Source organism: Nymphalis io, chromosome 4 (assembly GCF_905147045.1).
Source record: "Nymphalis io chromosome 4, ilAglIoxx1.1, whole genome shotgun sequence".
Lineage (NCBI taxonomy): Eukaryota > Metazoa > Arthropoda > Insecta > Lepidoptera > Nymphalidae > Nymphalis > Nymphalis io.
In genome coordinates this window covers 9,539,931-9,559,221 of record NC_065891.1, presented here as the reverse complement: position 1 = coordinate 9,559,221, position 19,291 = coordinate 9,539,931, and the positions used below count along the sequence as shown (strand labels likewise).

General features: G+C 31.4%; 2 protein-coding genes across 3 annotated transcripts in view; one reads left to right on the top strand and one right to left on the bottom strand.

Moving 5' to 3' along the window:
- LOC126781826 (proton channel OtopLc) overlaps positions 1 to 17,110 on the bottom strand; it is a 51,232-nt gene extending 34,122 nt beyond the window's left edge. The window contains exon 1 of one of the 2 annotated variants that reach the window (XM_050506900.1): positions 16,861 to 17,110. The gene's annotated coding sequence lies outside the window, so the exon portion shown is untranslated. Of the gene's footprint in view, positions 1 to 2,713; positions 2,892 to 16,860 lie in introns of those variants that run through there. The other variant, XM_050506901.1, reaches the window with a different exon arrangement.
- The window catches only part of LOC126781823 (sorting nexin-25), a 368,238-nt gene that overhangs the window by 253,140 nt on the left and 95,807 nt on the right, over positions 1 to 19,291 (top strand). The gene's annotated exons all lie outside the window — the stretch shown is intronic.

The following is a 19,291-nucleotide window of genomic DNA, read 5'->3' as shown; positions in this document are numbered from 1 at the left end:
GATCAAATTCAAAGTCGAGTTTCAAGTTCAGTCCTAGAAGACAGCTTGTTAGCTCATAATTAACTGAGGACCAATTCAATAAGTTATAAGTTTGCAACCCAAAATATTACACATCTAAGTCGAAGTGGTGTTTTTTGTGCAAGAAGAATTATTGACACTAAATATTCTTAATAAATATTTTTGGTATGAAATAAATTTTATTGAAATCTTGGAAACAGTGGAAGAGGTGTTTTTTGTTTATTTCGAGGCTAAATTTGTTAAATAATATTTCGTGCTTAATCTGCTATAAAATATCAATACGCGCCCGCAATACGTAATTATGTCAACAAGCTATTTTTACGAAAATTTACCACAGATACAAACAAAAGAGGCATTTATTTTATCTTCTATCCGGGCATAATTCGTACTTGAGGGATATTATATTTAATCATCAAACACTTTTATCGCATTGTGCTTTTTATTTACCCATAAATTTTGTTAATATGTAATATTATAAAGAATTACATCGAACACTTGTTTTTTTTTAAATATTTAACAAACAAAGCAATGACATCAAAGGTTAGAGAAACATTCACGGTAATTACATGAAAATAAATTAAAGTTTTTATCACTTAGGCACAGCGTTCACTAAAAAATTGTGAATATAAAATAGATTCAAAGAGAAATAGCGGCTCACTAACAATACTGTGGCTGGCCCCAGATAACTCTTTTAATTAAAACTTTATCTCGAAATAGGTCGTCATATTAATTAAATTTTTCTGTGAACCATTTCAATTATCTAAATCATTTACTAGACAATAAGAAGTTAAACGAAAAACATTAAAAAGGTTTTTAAATCAAATAAATCTTATAATTACAAGCAGTAATTAAAAAAACTGCAAATAATGCGTTACTTATTTTTTTCTCTTAAACTGCAGAAACAAATGTCTGATTTTTTTCGACATATGCATAGTGTGACCATGAGTGTATAGATTTATAATTTTTAATTTAAGAGTATCATTTAAAAAAAAATTATTAGAATTTGACCTTCCATCCTTTGCTTAAGTTTTCACACATGTGGAAATAGCAGTATAACAATCCAAATAATGTTGACGGTATTTCTATTTTCATAGACAAGATGTGGTCTATATATTTATAATCTTACCAAAAACTATACATGTCTAATCCCATATTAGTTATCTGTAAACTAAAATGAATAATGAAGTTCATATTTCTTACAATTTTATTCAAAAAGGAATTCATTGATCGATTTTGGGCAAAGACACAAATATATGAGTATATGTACAACCATTATTATCGGCGAGTACAAAAGATAGGCTAGGGACTGGTGAGCAAAATTTTGATATTATTCGCTCATGTAGCAGACTAAGTATCGCGATTTGTGGTATCACAAACATAATGGAAGACATTTTCACTACGAAAAAGTATATGATACGCAAATATATTTGATGTCTTTAATCGAATAAAGAGATAGCATTTTTCGATTGAAAACATCAAATATTTAACATATTTTAAAAAATTAACGCTCGTGCGATGTATCAACTAAACAAATCTACTTATTTTATTTGGGAAAACCCTGTCTTTATATATTAATTAAACAATAACTTCTGAAACATAAACCAACAAAATTTACACTTATACTTCTTATACTTATATGCGCCGTCAAAATATCAATAAAATATAAGTATATATTACAATACACAAGGGTTCTTTATTATCGATCGATTACATAATTAAAAGCAATCATTGGTTAATTCCATGATATAAAAATATAAGTAAAACTCGAAATCAGTGAGTGAATTAATGTCCGTCGTTGTTAAACATATTCAGAGAGCCATAATTAATCAAAATGCAGTTACAACTATGAGCATATTAGAAGCGTGATAATGTAGACTCCCTTATTTCAGCCTAGTGGTTCTTTTTGTTTTTAAAATTCATGCGACAATAGGCATAAATGACTAAATGCTTAAGTACACTCATTTTATTCTAAAATTTAAAGCACCGTAATACATTAATGCTGTAACTTAGTAATTAATTCTGTAAAATTGATTCAAATTGATCCGAACTTTAATCACTTTCATTATGAAACACGAACAAATCATAAGCCGCAAAGCTCGCTAGCTCCCTAACCATTTACAAATAGATTGGTGTTTAGTAATGAGCCGATTGCATTTTGTGCATCAATTATTATTGTCTTGTCATATTGACTTTGATGATTGTAACGCGTATAATTGACTATGGTATTTTAGCTTTTGTTTTTTTTTATATTATACGACGAGCATATGAACTACGTGATGGTAAGTGGTCAGCAAGGCCCATAGACATCAGCATTGTAAGAAATGTTAACTATCGCTTACATCGCCAATGCACCACCTACCTTGGGTACTATTGGGTAGATGCTATGTTCCTTAAATGTTTTACCTATAATGCAAAACTATTGGGTAATGCGGATCTACATCCAAGGGTTTATAAAAAAAATCAGTATTTATGACTTACTTAATTTAATGTAAGAAAATTGCTTTTATTTATTAAAATTAAATAAAAAAAATTCTACAGTGTCTTCTATACATATAATATAAATGTTTACCAAAGAACATACTTTATAATTTCTTCTATTATAAATTTTAATTCATAATTCAAAGCTTCTATAAATAGTAAGTCAGGATTAGTAAACATTTATGAAACCTGTAAAACTAGTACTAGAGCTACTCACATTTTGTCAGCGCTTCGTTACTCCAATCCGTATTAAAAACACAAATGTTTTTTACTAATAATAACACAAAACTTCGCGCTTAATTTGAAAGCAACAACTGCATGTTATTTATATACAAATAAGTCGTTACAATGTTCATATTATTTAATAACAAACACGTACTAGAAACACGGTCGTGTTACAACGCAGCATGTTTATGAGAGCTTCGGAGCATTTAACTTTGAGCTTACTCATGTTTTTGTTGGAGAGAGCGAGACGGAATAAAAAACAACGTTAACTTTCGGCTAAACTCGGCTTCTTCCGCGTGGCGTTGCCTTTTATGTCTAGACGCTAGTAGCACATGGATAGGCATAACGTGTTTTTTTAATGTCCCAGGATCTACTATTAAATAAGAACAACATTTTTAAAATATTTAAAAAGAAACGATAAATTTAAATATAATTCATATATAATAAATATATAGTCTAAAATAAATAAATATGTTATTACTTATTATGCTTAAAACTAAGTTCATGTTTATTTGGAAATAATATAATGTACATATTTTATTAATGTTATATTTTGAGGCCAAATACATATAATTATTGGATTTAATATTGTTATTATTATTTAATACTATTATTCATTAATATATTCCTAAATCAAAATTTATAATACAAAATTATCCATACTAGTGTTATCGATCGTAAGACGTAATAGCACCATAGGAAACAGATGGGGGCGGCGAGTGTGGGGTTCCGAATGTCCCATAGTTTCGTAATGCACGTCACAATCTCCCATAAATAAAACAAGAACCAAAGAAGTATGACATCCTAAAAAAAGTATTAATTCAATCGTGTAGAAACACAAATGTATGGGATCCTTTCAAGTGTTATTGATCATATTATTTCGACTCGTCTTCTAAAAATAATATTAAGAGATTAACATTATAACGTAATATTAAGATTCCAATCCTTTTAAATATAAGAATTGGTTTAAAACTTTGACTTAAAAAGCAAAGCAGCAATGTTGTTCTGTAAGGACTCTCTTCATATCTCACTCGTGGCGTTGAATACCAATACGGTGATATGCTATTTTGTTGCCACTATCCTTGAAATGTTACAATTATTATAGTCAATGTCGCATAACTTTCAACATTTTACGATCGCATGTCTGCGGTGAATTTCGAGTTTGTTCTTTGTTTCATGAAATAGGTAGACGGACGGGTAAATGGGCCGCCTGATTTTTAGTGATCATCACCGCCCATAGACATTGGGATTGTAAGAAATATAAATCATTCCTTACAATGCCAATATGCTATCCATCATGGGACATAGATGTTGTCTCTTGTGCCTATAATTACACACGCTCACTTACCCTTCAAACCAGAACACTACAATATGCGCTTAGCGGCAGAATATCTGATGAGTTGAGTACCACCCGTACCTACCCAGAAAGGCCTGCACAAAGTCACATTTTATCACAGTTTCAATGTTTTTTTTTTAATTTTCGACATGTTTATTATACTAAGAATAGTATTATTATAAATCGGGCTCACCGTGATCATGTCGGAAACGTAAATTATATTTTTAAATATATTTAATAAGAATAATACAAAACCAGCGATGCCTGCGCTTGCACCTGTCCTTTAACAGGTGTGTGAGATTAAGGCGCAGATGTACTAATAATTTCTTAATTTCTTCCCAACATTACGTGTCATTAAAACAACATCCAAATAACTACAGGAGCGTATAATTGCACGCAATGTGAAAAAAAATATATATTATACGTCTCTGTATATTATGTAAAAACAATAAAATTAAATTACAGATTTTATGAAATTGCATTTGTGGGCTGGCAAGGTGGGGGCGGCTAGTGCAGAACATTCTTCCCGACTGTACTGGCGGTCGTCGCGTTGGAATTCTACTACCACTTACCATCAGGTAGTCATTTGCCTTCCCGGAAAATATAAAAAAATGCAAAATGCTTACATAATCTAATAATATATATACATAATATTTTGACTTCTCTTTTCATTTCAACAAATCAAATTAACGATGAAGAAAGCATTTTTTATATATTTAGTTGACTTTATTTTATAATAGTTTCCGCCCGTGGTTTCGTCCGCGTTTTGAGGGCTTAAAATATAAAAAGTAGCCTATGTCCTTTATTGCGGTTCAAGCTTACTTCATACCAAATTTCATCAAAATCGGTCCAGTGCTTTAGCAGTGAAAGCCTACCAGACATACAGAGTAAGTTTTACATTTATAACATTAATATAGATTACATTTAAAATATTATAATTCAAGCGATAAGACGACTATCGGAATGATGGCCGTTTGCTGTTGTGTGTGGTGCATTATCTAGATCTTAGATCTGTGTTTTAAGGCCATTTTCCAGTTCCATTGACCGATGTCGGCAGATAGACAAACAAATACAATCTGAACGTGCGTGCACGTCTCCTAATGTTTACGTGAGCGGCTGTCATAACAGTAGCTATATAAGTTGTCCATATAAATTATTTTAATTTTTTTTATCTATAACTATTATATTGAACACGCGACAAATAATTACAAATTTAAAAATTCACACAAACGTATACTCTATTAGAACGTTATTTTTTTAATCTGTTTTATTTAATTATTTCATTATTTTTATTCTTCTTCTACCTTCTCCTCAAAAAGAGGAGAGGAGGCCTTTAGCCCAGCAGTGGGACATTCACAGGCTGTTACGGTTACGGATTATTTTTATTTAGATTTTACCGTATTGTGAAAAGGTTTGACTAAACTGTAAATTATATAAATATATTATATAAAATAAAATGCATCATGCATTAGTAATGAAGTAGTCTAGTTATACGTGAGAAATATAACAATGGATCAACAAATACTAAAGCCATTTATTTATAGATGTTTTACCAGATAAAGTCTATGGCGCCATTAAAACAAAAAAAAGTTAGAAGTATATCTTGCACCGACATTACAATTTCTTTACGCTTTTGTAAAAGTTTAATTTTGTTTTATATATTTTTTTAAATTTGACAATTATTACGAAATATTATATGGGCGATATTAAAAATCCTATACTAATATTATAAACGCGAAAGTAACTCTGTCTGTTTGTTACGCTTTCACGGCTAAATCACTATACTAATTTTGATCAAATTTGGTATGAAGCAAGCTTGAACCCTAAGGAAGGATACAAGATACTTTTTAATACCTAACTCCTGCCCGGCTTCGCCCATGTGGGCCCCCCCACATGGGCGAAGCCGCGGGTGAAAAATAGTTTAATATAAAGTATTAAATGTGCAAATATATAGAAACGAATTTTAAATGAAATACCTTATTACGTTGTAAAGTATCGTTTGATTACACATTTGTCCTGAATATTAAAGACAAATTAAAAGATAATTTAAATGAACTACGTATTTTGTACTTTTTTCCTTGTTTAGTGATAATGTTGAATAAAACCCTACGTAAAACAGTTTTATCGCTTTCAGGCATTAATATGCTAATAGCACACATACGCTATACATAATGACCATAATCTTTTTAAATATATAAATTTATTGTATACCAGGGTAAGCTCTTTTGGTAAATACGAATAATTGTTGGGATATTTGTTCCAAATTTAAATTTTATATAATACTAGTTTTCGGGGCTTCCGCCGCGTGTTAGTAGGTTCGCATGTATGGTATTAAAAAAAAGCCTATTTCCGCCCTTGATGTTTAATGATAATTCTTGATTCATACAAAAATTAATCAAATTTGGTTCAATGGTTAAGTCGTGAAATCATAACAGACAGACATATAGAGTTAAATTTACTTTCGCATTTATAATATTAGTATTAGATAGCTAAGTAAGAACAAACTCTGTGATTGTGAAGAAGCCTTCTTAAATTTAAGCATTTGAAAATTCAGTAGTTCTTGCCCAGATTTAAAGTCACGATTTTCACCACGTAAGGTACCATTAGGTTATACGGCTTCGTACAAGCCGTTATAAATAGGTACCACCCAGTATTAATATTTATGTTTAAATAATAACAATTTAAATTTATTTAGTTTTAAAATTTACTTTATAATTTTAAAGGTATAACATTAATTGACACCGGAAATGGGTTCAATGTCCTCCTTTAGTTAGTATAATAACCGTAAATGATAACATCTTTAATTAACTAACAGAATTTCACTTGCATTTTGACATGTAATTTGGACATCGTCGAAACGTTATAATATTCGTGTTATGTAGGAATAACTCGTACTCGTTTAATTATATTTGAAAAATAATTTTCTTATTCAGTTGGGATAGGGTGTAAATTAATTAAATGTTATATTTTTTATTAATGTATTTTATTCTATCGCCGAAATACTTATTGTTGTGTTCCGGTTTGAAGGGTGAGTGAGCCAGTGTAACAGGTACAAGGGATGTACCATCTTGGTTCCCAAGGTTGATGGCGCATTGACGAAAGGATGTTGACCATTTACCGTGTGTAGTTGGCACATTTGCCGATCTGCTTACTTATTTGAAAAAAAAAAACACAAATATTTAGGTGTGTTATATTAATTAAATAGAACTTTAAAAATACAGTTCAGTTCAGTGAACAGTTAAAATTGCAGAGTAAAAATTTTAACAAAACAAAAGAGGGAACGGTGGCCTGTACAAGTAACCTCGTGCAAACCAAATTTGTGTGAACTTCATTGTATTTTGACAGCTGTCGTTTTAAGTACTTCGATAATGTAGCGTAAAAAAATTTATAGTGTATAAATAATTTAAAGTTTTATTAGTCGTGATGAGTCACTGAACCGAGATAGTCCAGTGGTTAGAGAGCGTGAATCTTATCCGATGACTGCGGGTTAAAACCCAGACAAACACCATAACCATTCATCTCTTGTTAGGTGGTGATGAAAAACATTGTGAAGAAAGTTGCATGCGTCTAATTTCACTGATATTCAACCACATGTGTATCCACCAACCCACTTTGGAGCAGCGTGGTGGAATAAACTCTAAGAGCTCAAGGAGCATGCCTTTTTTACTTTAGGGCCCTTTTTACTTGTTTTGAAAAAGCAACAACCAATGCCGTACAACTTCAGTATATAGGATTTTAATAATAATAATAATAATCTTTATTTGTCACAAACATGGGTGTAGATAATAATTATGGTCATATTACAGTAATAAGACCCTGCATGTTTTGCCCATTACATGGCATACAAATATTATTGGTCAATTATAACTACAATTTATTATATTTTATAAATCTTAATACCGTTGTTGTTATTATATAGTATTAAGTATACTATTAAATAAAACATAATATACAATACAATATTATCTCATATATAGAAATTTCAGTAGCCGCGATTTGAATGAACTTCCACCAAAACTGTTGAAAAGCAGTTTAATCTTCAGCCAGTCAAAAATTGCAAAAACTGTACTTTTAAGCCTATGAAAGCTATCGTGTTACGTCACACACGACTTTATATGTGAATAACTACGTATAATTCCGCCTTTGTACACATTCATTTTTAGCAATGGCATTTTTCTTTACATACATTTGCGTTGAAATTATAATGAGAATAATCTTTAACATGATAACATTATATAAAAATATGAACTTTATATCATTTTATTTCTTCAAATTGCCAATCTCTTTCATGAACTACATCAGGGAACGCCACATCATTATGCAATGCCGTCACATATGGCTGGACATGACCAGGATTATGTGCGACAGTCCGTCGTATGTAGACCGCAATCACATTCCATCATAAGTCAAATCGCAATATATTTTTATTCAAATAGGCTCGATTTATATCGCTTATATTACTTTAATTAAATTCAAATTTATTAACGTAATAATACATTTATTTGTCGTCATAATATATTTATTAAGTATTGGCGTCACTAAAAAATATTATTATATTGCAAATTAAAACATTAATGAATTGGGCAGAATAACTGGATAAACAAAAATAATAAAAATAAAACAATACAGTACTAGATTGTATTGGTACCAGCACTGGATGGAACCGGTTTAAAATTCACCTGCAAGATTTGGCCCACACATACTAACATTAAGCTTGTAATAAAGGTAATAAAAATGAGTATATACAGAATATGTGTGCATTATTTTTCTCGTTTTTGTTTATAAAAACTCAAAAGACAAATTATAATTTAACTTATATATAAATTTACAATACGATTAGTTATAATCGCATTCAAACCAAAATACATAAAAAAGGTATTCTGAGTTAATTTAAAGACTTGAAACTCAAAGTTAAAAAGATAATACACATTGTAGATATTTGTTAATTCAGCTCTGGAAATAAGTGTTTTTGTATCATTTTTCTCCTTATTTAATTTTTTCCTTGTATAGTACCATTTTATAGGAATGCTTTTATTTCCATCCACAGTCTCTAAGCTGTCAAAGGGCCATCAATATGCAACGACGGCACGCCTCACCGGATATTGCTAGCAACGGCGTAACGTGTACAGAACATAATCACACCTGTGCACACATGAACATTGCCATATCCCACATGCCGGAATAGGATATGAAGGATGTATAGGATATTAAGATAAAGGGAAAAGTTTCCGCCGTGAAACCGTATTTCTTTTATTAATAATATTAAATAATTATTTCTTTCTTTTCATTAGCTTATCGCATCACCTTCTTGTCATAAGTAAGTTTGTCTAGACGCGGTCGCCATCTTTTCTGCTTCAACGGTTTTACTTTGATTGTGTTCAGTATATTGCATCGTTAGCCTGCTTTTAAGAACTGACTGACATTTATTTTAGTTTTATTGAACAAAAATACAATTCAAATATAGCCCTTTCCTGAGCACGTTTTGAAACTTTCTGTAATCGTGTTTTTCTGGAGTCACCCTCAAGGGCCATGAAACGCCCTATTACTAACACACTAATTAAAAACTTTTTTGTGCTATTTGAGGTTTAGTTAAGAATGCGACATTAAAACTCGACTCGACGAATAGGTTTTAGGTATGAATTTTCCCTGTTTTGTCAACAAATTGTTCTCTTTGTTCACAGCAACTTGGAACTAAACGATGTACCTGTCTCTCTCGACTTCTCTCTAGAGAGTCATAGAAGGTTGTAATGGGAGAATACTATTACTCTTCACAGCGTACGTTAGCGTTAAGTAGATTAGACATTCTGCTTTGCATATTATGGAAATCAGCTCGTATGTATAGCCGAATATAATGAATCTATTTTTTACGGTACAATGACATAAAAATGTTTTATAATAATATATCTTTATTTAAAACTAATCTTTTTTTATTAGCCTTGATCTATCAAAACGCTGCATTCAAAAAACAAAATTTCTTAAATAAAACACGTTCAATTGAACTTTTATTACGCTCTCATGATCTTAAATTACAGCTGAGTAATATTGACAACGAATTACGTATGACGTATGTCGAATAAACATTCTCGCAGAAGTATTATGCAAGATATGCTTTATTATGATTTATGCTTTATTTCGAGAAACATCTTAAAAACACGAATAAATACTCATAAAGTTGTCCACTTATATATTCTACTAAGCATGATCCGGTAGGTTCTACCAATGCTTCACCGCTGGTTTTTGCTGATATGTTTCATTTAAGGGAGGGGCTTGCTAATGTCATTTATATCTATACCAATTTCCGCTGCGGCTTCACCCGCACGTGATGTAGGGTTAGGTTAATTATTGCTTCCAATAAAATACTTAATAACAACAGAATCGCACTAGCATTTAAATCTTCATACCAAACGACTCGGAAGTGCAAGGGTGAGCCAGACCGCCCTCTGAGGTCGATGACCGGAGGAAAACAAAGCCGCGCACCACCTGTAGCCCGACTCTGCTTTTCGTTGGTGCCTTTATCATACATCGGTAACTAACGATATTTTAAAACAATATTATGAACGCTACTCACCTTACCATTTAAATTGTATCGTGTCGAATTATATTAATTCTTAAAACGGACTTTTTAAAAAGCGAATAATATATTTTGTACTATATATTGTAAAACTTTATTGTGATATGAGGTACCAAATTATATACATTACTGATTGAAGTATGTGATTCAACATCCCTCGTATAATAAAATACTATTGATTTAATAAGTCGATATCGTTCGCTGTTCGTTCTTTTGTTTTAGGCATATAATTTTCAAAAGTCGACCCCCACGTGTTCGTCACTCATTTATAAACACAAGAGCAGTCCAAATAGAGAGAACAAAACATCGTCCCTAGAGAACCCTCCGATTCGTGTAAGCCAGATTAATTAGACGCCTGATAGTTACAGTGCGACTCTGCACTTGCACCAAACGAGGGGATCCTCATATTATATTTACACATTGCAAAATGACTCTTTTATCTTATACGATATGTATTATTTTTCCTTAACCCGTATCAAAACCTGCGAATACCGTCTACGAAGCTGCAATTACATTATTTGTCGATTCCATTCAAGGAGTGCTTTTTACTCGCTTTGCGTAATGAACACTTTTATACAAAATTATAAAAATCTTATTATAAATAGGAAATATCACTTTACAATTACTACTTAATTTTATAAATTATAATTGAGCATTATTCTTAATAACAATGTAAAAATGTTATTCGGAATTTTGATTCTACAGAGAAAAACCGGCAAGATACTGACTAGTGACTCTTTTTGTCAAGTAAAAAACATGTCAACTAATAGACAAGTTGGGTCCAGTGAACCAATAATAACACTGGCTTACCTACGTTTTTTATGCCATGTTAGAACAAAACCGTTCAAACTTACAAAATAGTTAATATATATATATATTATATGTAAGGACCATAGAACAAACTTTTTTATTTAATTTAAGTGCTTACGTCATTTTATTATTCAACCATCAAAAACACGTTGTACAAAAAACCTTTAACTTTAGTGGGAGCCAAAGGGGCATTGTTACAAAAAAAAACTCAAAAACGCATGCCCACGAAAATCTATCTATCCTATATTTTGATATGGAAATAATTATAAAAATAAAATATAAAGTTCCACAATGCGCACATAATTAACATTTACCAATATTTCCTTGATAAAATCAAGTATCCATGATTCAATTCGACTTCAAATATAATTTGTTCAAGGTCAATACTATTGACGTAAAACATTCAAAGTCTGAGTTATTCAAGTATATATATACAAATAAATAAAGTGTAAGTCTGTTATTTCAAAATAACTGCCTCTTTTGAAGTTAATATGGCTATTTGCGAGTTTCTAAAACCAATACAACCGCCATTTTTTAGACTGTCGCTGCTGTTTAACAATTTAAATATTTAATTTTATTAATATTAATACAAAAAGGCTTTATGTACGTTAAAATGGCAGATTAAGAAGGCTTTTCTCTAAAACTGAATTCCACACTGGCAAAGCCCCGGGGTTTAGTACTAGTGTTAAAATAAACACTTAATATGAAGTGTTTATATCACTGTAAACCTACAGCGGCCCATGAACCTGAGTAACCTTAAATTGTAAAAAACCAAGGTTACTTTAAGAAGAAGTTAATTTTGATTATTTGGTAACATTAATATATAATATTAATTAATAATAGATTTAATCTTTTTTTTGTCAGACATTTTTTTTAATGAAATTTATAAAAAAATAAAATTTCGACAAAAAAGGATAATGACGTATTATAAATTAATTACAAAAATAATATAGTAACCTAAGTAATCAATTATTGGCAATGTAAGTTTTATCGTTATATTTTTCGCTATTTTTAATTTACGACTTAGTTAGTTAGTTTAGTTTTTGAGGCGCAGGTTCGTTAATTTAGATATTTTAGAAGACTATATGTACATTTATATAAATATATATATGTGTTATATAATTTATATGTATGTGAAGATTTTTGGGAGTTTGACACTATTTCAATTACTATTTTAGATTGAATTCGTTGTAAATATATTAGAAGAAACATGTGATTAAATATATTTGTGGGTTTCACAATACACATATTGAATATATTTAGTTAATAATACTGGTGCTGAATCTATTACAAATTTTATAAGACTAAAGAAATAGTTACTTTCCTTTTCTACGAACACAAAATAAAAAGCCACAATGTTATCTTGTCAAATAAGCTTAGTTTAGAAATTAAGCACAACACAAACAGCACCACTGACTCCGAACTAATTTAATTCGACGCGTGCTAAAATGAACATGAATATAACTACATTTTCGCTTAGTTCGATTTAGTTGTTTTTTTTTGTAATTAAACAAAAACTCTATAAAGCGTAGATGAATATGTCAGCTAGTGATTGCAGATCAAATGTAAAGAACGACTATGTCCAAAGTTATAAAACCATGATCTCTAAAATATCAAGTCAATTGTACTATTAAATTTATACAAATATCCAAAGATAATTATGCCAATTGTTAAATGAAAGCCAACGTTAAAAAATAAATATTTTTCTTGTCCTAACTTAATCAATGATTTAGCAAAGTTTTATTTGAAATCAATACTATTCTTTGGGGGGTTACATTTACACACGATCAACAACAATCTGGACTACATAACTAATATATGTTATTTAATTAAAATTATTTCCATTTTCGATACTACCTTTGTCTAAATTTGGTAAACAATGAAATTGTATTCATTATATGCCGTTGTATAAGAACAAAACAAGTTATTCTAGCTGTTACATAAGGCTCATTTAAATAGCAATTAAGATAAATACTCGTACTTCGCACATAATACATCCGACTACAATAACGAGCGCCCAAGGATGCAATAATACTTTTTATATTGAACTTATATGCCAAATACAATATAAATGTTTCTTAGTTAACTGTGTATAATTTATATATTTAAATGATTATGTCATATCATTAAATAATATAAATCAAAGTCACTTTTCTCGACTCGTTTGTAGGTTTACTTCTTACAACACAATGGATTTAAATAATAATTTAGGTAATTTTGAGCTGCTTAATATAAAACATATAAACTTTAATTAAATTAATGAAAAGTTAAACGTTAGTAAAGGTGGTTTTGACACGCAGAGATTTGCTGACTAAATTATAATAGCTATATCAAATTGATGTACTATTTAATCATAGATCTTAAAAGGACCGACAAAATTATTCATTAGTTGTATATCTTATAAAGGCAAGTCATAGTAGCCGCAGAGAATCATAGCGGTGAGGGTGATACGCGGATATCGTACGGTGTCGTGGACGGAGGCAACACTTCTCGCGGGCGATCCGCCTTGGGAGCTCCAGGCGGAGGTGCTCGCGGAAGTGTACCGGTTCCGGGCGGAAGTGAGGTCGCGTGGCGACCGTCCAGGGTTGGAGGAGGTGCTGCGAATCAGGACTCTCGCCCAGCAAGCCCCGATTCGCAGGTGGGAGGAGGATCTGAAGTCCCCATCAGCAGGCCTGGCGACAGTGGAGGCGATCCGTCCCCACTTGAGTCGCTGGGTAACGAGAAAAGGCGGCACACTGACCTTCAGACTGACTCAGGTGCTTACTGGACATGGGTGCTTCGGTAAGTACCTGCACGGAATAGTCAGGCGGGAGGTAACGCCCTCCTGCCCCGAGTGTGGTGCGCCTACGGACACGGCATGCCACACTCTGATGGAGTGTGCCGCTTGGGGGCCTCAGCGCCTTTCCCTGGCGACTTTAATCGGCGGAGACCTTTCGCTGCCGAGCGTGATAAATGCCATGCTTGGTAGCGAAAGGTGCTCGATGGAGATGGTCTCTTTCTGCGAAAATGTCGTGTCGCAGAAGGAGGCCGCGGAGTGGGAGCGCTAGGAGAGTGCCTCCGCTGACCCGCTTCGCCGAAGAAGACCGGGGAGAAGACGCCGGCGCTATGCGCATCTTCTCCTCCCGCCGTGAGTATCGCCGGGGCCAGGGGGTCTCTGTACCCCGAGTACCCCCTAGGATTTGGAGGCCCGCAGGAGCGGGCCAACCGTCGGGACGGCACGGTAGTATGCGCAAGCGATCCCGTGACGTCCCCCGACAAGATGGAGTGGGTACCGCTGGTTTTTTAGTGGGTATTCCGGCGCGTTCAGCGCCGGCGAGTCTCACATACCCCCCACCTCATGTGGGGGAAACACATAAATGTGTTATTCCAGCGAGAAAAAAAAAAAGGCAAGTCATAGTAACTATTGTTTAAAAAAAAGATAAATACCTATGTATATATAAAGAATCTGTCATACAGCTTCATAGCACATTTGAAGCATTTTTTCAAATTTGGTTGAAATTTTTTTCAAGATAGTACAAGATATTTCAATAAACAAAGCACAAACAAATAGATCGTTTGTATCAATTGTGTTTCAATTAGATTGCTATATTAGTTGCTTATAACTCATATTATTATACAACATCAATAAAGTGTAAAAACTATATTTTGCTCGTACGAAGTCAGCTTCGGTCGCTAGTTTATTAATAATTTATTGCAGATTATTAAACCATAAAAGCAATCAATATTAATAATGAATGGTCACGAAGGTTGTAAGAGTTAATATTTTACATGGAAATACAATAATTTGAATGGAAACGAAATCATTACGCGTATAATGTATATGTATAGATAAACATATGTACATAAAAATATCATGTAAAAATAATACAAATTGTAATTTATTAATTACTACATAATAAATATGTTACTATATTATGAGTATTATCATTCTTTTTTTCTCTATTATATACAAGAACATTAAATTTACCATAATAGTCCAAGTTAAAAGTGGATGAAACTGCGAAGCGCTGCTACTTATATAATAATATTATATACTAAAACTTATATACCCTTTCGCTTAAGTTTTATATACATTGACTTAGTATTTTTTTCGGTTTGTCATTACAAAAAATGAACAAATAGAATTGTCATGCGACACGCTGTAATATGTCATGCTTAAAAGTAAATTAAGAAACATTAATTACGTTTACAAGTTGTGAGAACTCGGTTGACAATTAACGCCATTTGTTCAGACCTTGAAAATGAGACAACAATACGCAATTTAAAATGTGAAGTGCTATTCGGTCAAGAGTCAATTAAAACCTGTCTCCATGCATTGATTGAACGAACGAACCTTTTATGTTGAGTACGGCGTTATTTGTTAGGCTTTTATCTCAACTGAAGCGAAACTTGCATTAGTACCGATTACTTTTCAAATAGAATGAGGGTTGAACGCGTTGGTAACAAAATGTTCATAATTTTTTCTTACAAATTTCCGAGGAACAATGACCATGGATTTGAATGGCCTTACATAACATAATATACGAGTTCGTATTTTATGTACAAAATTGTAAGTGTTTTTTTTTTCTTTATTTAATTTAAAATAAAGGCCGGCGTTATAAACGTTACATTTATCATAAAATTTTGTCATTTTAAAAGTAAATTATATCTGGAAATTAATATAAATTTAAACATTAATTTTGTTGTTAGCGATTTTAGACCTGTACTATAGTTTTGAGGGTTATTATTTCAACAATGTTGTGTCTTCTTTTTTCGAATGTCAAATCCATTATGAAAGAAAGAAAGAAATCAGTGCTGAACTAACCACCAGCTAAACAACATTAAGGCTGTCATTTTATGAATACGAAAAAGTTTTTAGTTAAACATACTGCTTATATATAATTTTAAATCATAATGCTATAAAAGTGAACTACCAGGGCAACATAAAACGAAACACCGTATGTATATTTATACCTGTATAGATATTTATGTAACCACAACTAATATAGAATGTTTTGTATTCTCGATCCACAATAACGTAGTTTTCATTGTCGATATATTTACTTGTGAATTGTTTTCTTGGTTTGATTATTATATTTACAAAATCTGCATTCATTGGTATATTTACAAACTATTATTAAGTAATATAACTTGTATTATATTGGCATATTAATTAGAATCGCAGGTCAGTAGTAATGATCATTACGTGTAATTATATCAACCTGCGGTTATCGCGACCGCTAGATGCGCTGATTCTTACACGAGAATAGTAACTAGATGATTCGTTGACATGGTACTACTTGAGCGAATTGCTATAAAATAAAAATACATAGAAAAAATATTATTGATATTAATTTCATTTTTTCACATTATTAATGCAACAGACATATATTTGTATAAGTAATGTTTTATTCTAAAATTAAAAATAACAAACAATGCTTACGTTTTCATTTTCCCGACACGAAAATCACAAACAGAAAAGTCCCATTGTCCATTCAAAGATATAAAGCCGCGCACTCACTACACAAAACCGTTTCAAACCCAAAATCGCTTGTCTATGACACACTTTCTAAAAGGTCAAAGACGCCTACTAATGGCCGCATCTATTTGTAATTATTTTTAAATTCGCTGTATTATTTATGCGCGCTCCAATTCGTTCGCAAACGCGCGATCAAGACCAAAGCTCAGCGCCAACTCGCTGTTCATTCGCGTTGTTTGTTACTACAGACCTATAACTACCGACATGGGGTCCTTTGTGCTATAGAAGCCAGACACGCGAACCCTCCTCTCGTATCTAAAACTCATCTATAGCTATACTTTCCCTCCATTTCCCATCGATTTTCGGCCATTCAAGTTTGATATGAGTAAAATGAAACCGGCCGTATATTTGTGTATAGTTTTGTAAAAAGTAAACGTCGATAGAAAAGCTAAACTATTGTCTATGTCCAATAAAATATCTATTCGAAATTTAAAACTACTATTTGTTTGCAAACATAGGTGTATAAGGTATTCATAGCTAGCTACTTTTGAAGTTAATTAAAATATGTTGTAGGTAGTAATTTATGGGCAGTCTTTGTTTGTCAATATCAGGTGTACCGTTATGTACGACCGCTTTTAGTGAAAGGGTGACAGCTAGCAATTGATACAGTATAAGAATTTTTAATTAAGTGCCTACACATTGTAAATATAATTATTAGATATGATACCTTATAATACTATAATTTAATAGAAAAGAAATTTTTAATTAATGTTATAATGACTAAAAAGTTGCAATTATAAATACCATAGAATCACTTATAAATTGTAACTTTTTCTGTGATATTATGAACTAGATCGAAAAGACCTGAAGACGTGGTCTAAATACCACGAAATGAAAGCAGTGTCGCCTTTATTAACGTAATTATATGGTACATAGGTAATAATAACCGTTTGTTAGTTTTTTTTATTCCAATTAAAAAATATGTTTAATTCCTATTCAGCAATCCACTTTAGGATTGTTTGACTATTAAAAAAAGACATGAATTAATAAACAATATTAAATTAAAATTAATAAAAATATATTGGATAACCACATATTCCTATATTATTAATATATACATATAAATCTTATAATATTAATAATCTAAACATGAATACATCATATCTATGTGTTATTAATATGAGTATTCTTATCAGTTATCCGTAGTCTGTGCAAAGTTTCCCAATCTGTGTGTAGTAATATATATTATTATCTTTTCCATTTCTGAGGCGAACATTTTTTTAAAGAAATCGTCAAATTATAAATATTTTTACTTGAAATTGAACTTTGTGGACGATGTGTGAATTGCACAGGAATATTAGTGTAATAATATAGGGTGCGCAATATCAAACGTGGGTTAGATGCAGTGAAGATGCATTGTATAAATGAAATGAACTAAATTAATCTAGATAAGGTATTATTTTTAAAAATTATTTCTAATTGATATAGAAAACATAAAATATATTTTATATTTAGTTGTTAAAACTGTTTGCTTTGAATTCTTAGTTTTTTTTTGTTCAATAAAAATAAAAATAAGTTTTGTCGTTGTTTTCTTAGGTTTAAGTTAAGATATATATGTAGAAGAAAATATAAAGCCTGAACATGGTTTATGAAAAATAATAAAGTATAGTATGTATTTTCTTAAATTTATTTGATCAGGATATCCAATAACAATACCTATTTGACAAGTTACGTGCAAATAAAATACGAAGGTTTGATAATTGATTATAATTATTTTAAAAATTTAAGATGAAGTCCTCCATTATTTTCGTAGATTTGCGTCAACGCATCCGCCATTGCTTCTCCTCGCGCATCATATTGATCGCCATTCCACTCGCATTCAAATTATTTCATTGATTTTGGTATTCAATGAACATATTAAACACTGAGCCGTTTTTACTTATATAAATCTGTAATTATTTACACCGTTGGATGCCTGGAAGAGATCGCTATGTAGCGATAAGGTCGCCATAATTGTACATTTATTTAGGCAGTATACATGTTTTGTATTTTTCTCTTTGTGGTGTGGTGTACAATAAACTATAAAGTATCAATACAGATTCATGGTCCCACAGACACATATACTGTCATAACGTTGGAATATTATATTTCTCTTTTTTTGAATTTTGTTTAGTAATCTTTTATTTATAAACTATAATGATCATTTTTTTAATAATGTATTAGTTTGATTACATATCAGGACATATAAGAACACGACTACTAGTACATTACTTGAAATTTCGACGAGTGCAGTGTCTATCAGATAAACTACAGTACGTAATGATTCATATTATATTAATATATATTTTATATATATATTCTCTGACTAACTAACTGAACGAACAGTCAAAGCTAT